This window comes from Strongylocentrotus purpuratus, unplaced genomic scaffold, assembly GCF_000002235.5.
Source record: "Strongylocentrotus purpuratus isolate Spur 01 unplaced genomic scaffold, Spur_5.0 spur5_scaffold_3, whole genome shotgun sequence".
NCBI classification, from domain to species: Eukaryota; Metazoa; Echinodermata; class Echinoidea; order Camarodonta; family Strongylocentrotidae; genus Strongylocentrotus; species Strongylocentrotus purpuratus.
The window spans coordinates 15,303,549-15,309,742 of record NW_022145609.1 but is presented as its reverse complement, the minus strand read 5'-3'; the positions used below and the strand labels follow the sequence as shown (position 1 = coordinate 15,309,742).

The window sequence follows — 6,194 nt, the reverse complement described above, 5'->3', positions numbered from 1 at the left end:
AAAAATGTGCACACTAGCTGCACATCGATCTCTCGTTCCTTTTCATTATTAGCGATAATGTACAATATGATATAAGATATTGATACCACTTCGCCTTAACCTGCACCAATACCCCTGCGTGGAAAGGCATGTAAACGAAACCTAAAATGCGTCCGAAATCATCCCCTTCCGCACCCGTTGCCATATTCTCAAGAAATATAAATCAGGAACAAAACCTGGTAAGAGTATTACTAATTTAGTTGTTAACTGTATGTATATAATATATGGATGATGTATGTACTGTTTACTGTGCAGTTATAACACTGGTCAGAATGATAAGGAAATGCAAATTGATCCTCTTCATCTTATGGTTATGCAAGTACACGTTCACATAGATGAGTTCCCACATATTTAAGTCTAGAGTGTAGCAGCTTTAATTACAACTATCTCCATCAACACGATCTCCTTGTACTTGCTGCAAGCCGTAGATGGCGAAATCCCTGAATTTGTTATACCCCGGCAAAAATTCAGACTGAGCCTAGCGATGTGCGGATCACACCATCCTCGGCTTGCAGCAGGTAGGGGGAAGGGAGAGATCGTAACTGCACGATAAAATCAAACCGGCCATATTTGTCAATGATGTTACTCCAATTAGAAGTAGACAAACTTTGCAGCAGTTTATAAGATTGTGAGTACACATGCACGTTATTTATTTAGAATCAATGAAATCTGACAAAAAGGGTTTCAGAGCTTACAGACACTATAAGTGAAATTTATGAATGTAATCAGTAAATGCTATACCTACAGATATTTGTTTTCATGTTCATTTTTCTTCTTTATCATTTCCAGGTCAAGGTTATCCTGTACCAGAGCACGACGCTTAATAGTAGTCATATAGAAGAGGCTGATTGTCATCAGATCTGGGTAAGGTATTATATTTCAAAAGCACTTGATTTTCTTCTCTTTTGACCACATATCTACTGTACTTCAACACATACTTAATGCCCTGTTGACATGTACATTTGTTATCAAAATAATACTGAGCATTTGTAATGTGCCATGTCTGTCAAATTTGACACTCCTAGCGCAAATGTTACACAATTTCATTATTGTGGGCATACATTAACTAAATGCTCAAAATAATTCAAGAAAAGAAAGCATGTAAACATAATTTTATACAGTTTATTCTATACAATGTATACAGTTTTGTAGGAGGTAATCCAAGGAGAAGTTATTTTTAAGCAGTACAAGGATCTATAAATTGCATAGCAAGTTTCTCAACCAAATTTTTCGGAAGAATTATGGTTTTGTGAGTGAGCGTAGAATGAAATACATGTATATCTGTGTTGCATTGTGTATGTAAAGGATTTTTTGGTACCAAATATTCACACTTTGTACGGGAAAAGGGACATTAAAACGAAGAGTTTGATTAGGTTTGAATATCCCCACATCATAACCCTCTCTTTGAAATATTGCTACATGTAGACCACAGGTGCTTCATACATTATACTGTACAGTCCTGCATTTGCTGTAGATTGGCCATCAAGCCTGGTATTATGCAAACAACTTGTACCTGTAAAATGAGGAACCGATCTGTGGTGTATTAGAGTGTACACATGTAATTGTTCAATGTAGGCATCATCTCTGTTATTAAAGGTGTGTTGTGGTACAAAGTTCACCCCATTGAAAGACCTAGTTTGCTTCTAAATATATGATCTATTCTGTGTGCTGTAAATATTCTATTATGTATCCCAGACCAACATTTCACATAGCGTGTACCTTTTTATTTAATGAAAACTTGAAAAATAAATGTTATGATTTCTAGAGTAGCATTTTATGTAAATAAACATAATACTTCCACAGCAAGAAAGAGCTCCTCACACATGGCACAGGCATGAGAAATATTGTGATTCACTTTTTATTTCCACTCCCACAAAAAAATCACACTGAAAAGTTGAATGATTAACAACAATATTTTTTTTTTTTAATCCAATATTTGGGGCACTTTGATATCAGATCCCTGTAACCATCAAGTCCTGTATTAAGAACACGTTTCTGATTGGATGTACCTCATTAATGAAAAAATATTGTTTGGTTCATATATCTGCTGCCAGAACAAAACTTTTAAATGTATACAGTGGTCACAATTACTGGGATTTTATTTATTGATTACAAAAAAAGACATATACTAGATGTACAGCATTACTACAGTACGTCCTTTTGGCAAGCATATATTGCTCAATTTGTAATAAATGTTGAACATAATTACGAAATATCCATAAAAATGTCCCAACATTGTTACATGCTGTACTAGGACACAGATGTGTAATTTGCCTAATTTTTACAAAGTTAACGGTGTACATTTACTCTTTCAATAAGACATGCCGATTTTTCCGGGCGATTTCTTAAGCCAACTCCAACATAATCATGCATTTCAATGCATTTCACCTCCATTTTAGATAACCTTGTGACATCAAAAAGCGCCTACTTCTTCAAGCCGGTTGTATTACAATAATAATATGGTTAATTTTTCTTTGACACTCGTTTATGGTTTACACCCAGTACATAGAGTTCACGTGCTCGATATGGTCCATCTTCATTCATCATCGGTCTATGCAATTCAATCTATTGAAATGGTAATTTTCATAGAATGAGAGAGACCGATTTTAAAGGGAAACCTGTTATTTTAAATTCTAACATTTTGTGATTGCTTTAAAAAGTGTATGTAAGCTTCTATATTAATTGTCAAGTCATTGTTAACTTTTTTTCTGTCATTGAAGGAAAGCCTGTACTACCATATTGTTTGGAGTATATTTGTGTACACTTTACATGCATGTAGACATTATATTTTTGTTTCCAGTTGTTACTCAACCGGTAGAGAGTTCAGACTTGTACATCTTCTTCATAGGAAATACATTGAGATCTTGCTCATTTGTATAGACCAGCAACAAACGAAAAGGTTTTAAAAGAAATGCATCATGTCGTTAAACCGTACTTGTAGTTAGCTATATAAAGAAGTGCACACTTGTATAGAAAAAAGGCCACTAACATTATCTTCTAAAGGATTTTACATAAGTTTATAAAAAGTAAATAAAAACAGTAATCTGCTTTAAATTTATAGGCAGTGTTAAACATTACAACTTTTTTCTTAACCTCTATACGTATATGTATTTTAACTTTACCTCATGTGAAAGTAAAGCATAGCATGAACCTTTTAGAATGGTGTGGACCATTAGGGAATGTACTGCATTATTAACGTGCAGTTAAAATATAAACTCGGTAAAGTTGTAAACACCTTGTTGAGCAGACTAATAGTTGTCGCTTGCATAAAGGCGTATCAATAAAAAGTTTACCGATCTGTGGTAGCGCCTAATTGAAAAGTCATAACCAATATGGCTTTGAAATTGCTTTTATGATGAAGAATAACTTATTTTCCGTCCAATGATACCCTTTTCATAATATCACTGTCACTGGCGTACGATATGAGCACCAGGGTGTTTAAAAAGTGTTGTTGAAATCGCCTTGTTTCAAGTTTGGGCTCTAGAGAACAATGCAGGTCAGGTTACATGCATGTGATTCTTTGGTCTTAAATCCTTTTAAAAGTTAAAAATTGCTTCGTGCTTCAGTGTTTCATTGTTTAAAATGATGCAAAGTAACTAGGCTTTCACATAACCTTGTTTCAATCGACAGGATAACTTTAATTATTTTAAACAGCCTACTAACTTCTTGTCCAATGATAAAGCTCTCTCTGCTCACTTGTCCACTGCGCCATTTCACACGCGTAAGGAGCATAGGGTGATTATCCCGAATAACGATTGCAAACTCAAAGGTTACAAAACGAAAATGAAAGAAAGAACAATTAAGATGATAAGTATCAAATAAATTGACAACACACTTATATAAAAAAAAAAAAAGATATCATCCCTGATAAACTTTATCAATCCTGCGTCACTTAATGATAAGGTAACCTCGAACAAGTGAGGCGAATATGGGCAAGATTGTAACCGTCATAACGAATAGAAAATCATAAATTTTGCTTGAAATAAGCATTTCTTTGAGTTTTTTCAACTGCCTAATAGTCAATGTATATAAACGAAAACTTGTTTTGGAATGAGATAACACACACATAATGGCTTTTGACCCCCATTTATTCCTTCATCCCAAGCTTGGTATAAGAGAATGTTGACAACACCTTTTGAAAGCCTGCTGTTCAGTCACCCTTAGGAGCACAATTGTGAAAATGGCACCATGGACATGGTATCGGTTCTTCTTTACAATACAATATGGTTCAAGGTCACACATAATTTAATTATTAGAAGCTACCAAAGTTGGGTAATACAACAGGTGGGAATTCAATAGTAGTACACAGATTATATGCATGGTATAGAGGTCCAATATTTTATATTATTCCAACTTCCCGGTTTGTATCTTGCATTTGATAGTAAGCTGTACATGTTGAAACTACATGTACATCTACATGTGTGTTCAAATATTGACCAATTGAAACCTAGTATACAAATTAATATTGTTCACAATGTGTACTGGAGTAGTTTGTATATACATGTATATATTATATAAAAAGATTATGAGTTGGGTAAACGAGATGTACAATGTATATAACCAGTCAGTGTTTAAACATCTTTGAAAGTACTTTGATTATAAGATTACCAATACAAAAATACATAAATATTTTGATATCCTGATGAAAAGTGTCCTCTAACAGATCTTATAATTTGATGAAAATAATGTAAAACTATTGAGGAGATCTACACGGACAACATTTCATCACCATCTTGTTCTGTTGTTAAGAAAATCTACCTTATAGATTGCTTTAGTGTTTATTGTAATTTGTATTAATCATACGCCAGCTTAATATTGTAATGCTGAACTGTCATCTGAGACTTTTAATGGAGTGTGGGGGATGGAAAGCTGGAACTTGAATATTTATGCCTAGCCGTTTTTATCTTCTTCTACTTTTTCTGTATGATACAGGAGTGCAGGAGAGAAGATCATCAAGATGGTTTCGAGAGGAGGAAGGTGTTTGTGTTTGGTGCTCATATTGATAGGTTTGTTATTCTTAATCTAGTATTTACAGTTTAGTGTGTCCCAGAAAAAGGCACCTGATTATCGGTAATTTATTCATTAATTCCAAATCTTTCGTTTCCTCAAGGAAAATAACGATTGCAAATTGTACTACCTGCTTGGTCATGCCTGACCCTTCTATCTTGAAAATCATCCTGTCATTTGGAATATGATAACATCAAAATTGTGTTGATGTTTATATTAAGTAGTTGATAATTTCAATTTTGTTTTTCCCAAAACCATAATGAACCAAAAGCAACAGCCATCTGCTTATTTTGGACGAAAGGGCTATTGAAAATCACACTTCTGATAGCGCCCATGCATGATTTATTGATCATTCTTTTGGTGACAAGTGACGAGTTATTTACCCCAAAACTTGGGTTTTGTTTATCAGGGACATCATGTATTAGGTATATATATACTCGTGCACCTCCATGTTCTGCACCAAAATGGCAGTGATCCAACATTTGCTCCAGTGGCAATTGCCCAGATTGTATTTTGTCATAAGAACATGTTTATGGTTAAGGTTGTAATTGGGTTATAGGTTTTATTTAGGGATGAGGTAAGGGTTAGGTATAATGTTTGGGCCAGAGTTGAAGTTAATAAGTTAAGTTGGGGAAATTACCATGCAGCACTTGTAACGGGAGCATGTGTCGTTACAAAGTCGAGTGTACAACATTGTCTGCATCCTTTCTCTGCGGCTTATGCCGAAAGGGTGGGTAGCGTCGCGTAGCGTTGACTTGAACGCGACCTTTCGTCCGTTGACTAGTCTTCCACATCAGTCGTTCATAATAGAATTTAAGGAATAGAAATTTAAGTCGCTTAAATTCAAATATTCAAAATAGAAAGAGATTAAAAATTGAATAAAACTATTTTTACGTAGTCTTGCAGATCACAGTTCTTTGAATGAGGTCACAGGCTCTTGATCGTTCACAATTTAATGGTTGGAGTCACAAACTTCTGAAGATTCAAAATCCATCGAATGGAATCACAGACTCTTAAATGTTCACAATCCATTGAATGGAGACACAGGCTTTAGAAGGTTCACAGTCCAGTGAATAGAATAAAACTCTTTAACATTTACAATTCAATTAATGGAGATGGTACTTTATTATTTTATTGTGTGAAAGCGT

The 6,194-nt window shown here is 34.5% G+C and overlaps 1 long non-coding RNA gene across 1 annotated transcript; it reads left to right on the top strand.

The window, feature by feature from the left end:
• The first annotated feature begins 588 nt into the window (after window positions 1–588).
• Window positions 589–5,033, top strand: LOC115928618. Its single transcript, XR_004066115.1, has 3 exons — window positions 589–667; window positions 829–903; window positions 4,972–5,033. It is a non-coding gene; the product is annotated as an uncharacterized LOC115928618 (long non-coding RNA).
• Window positions 5,034–6,194: the final 1,161 nt, after the last annotated feature.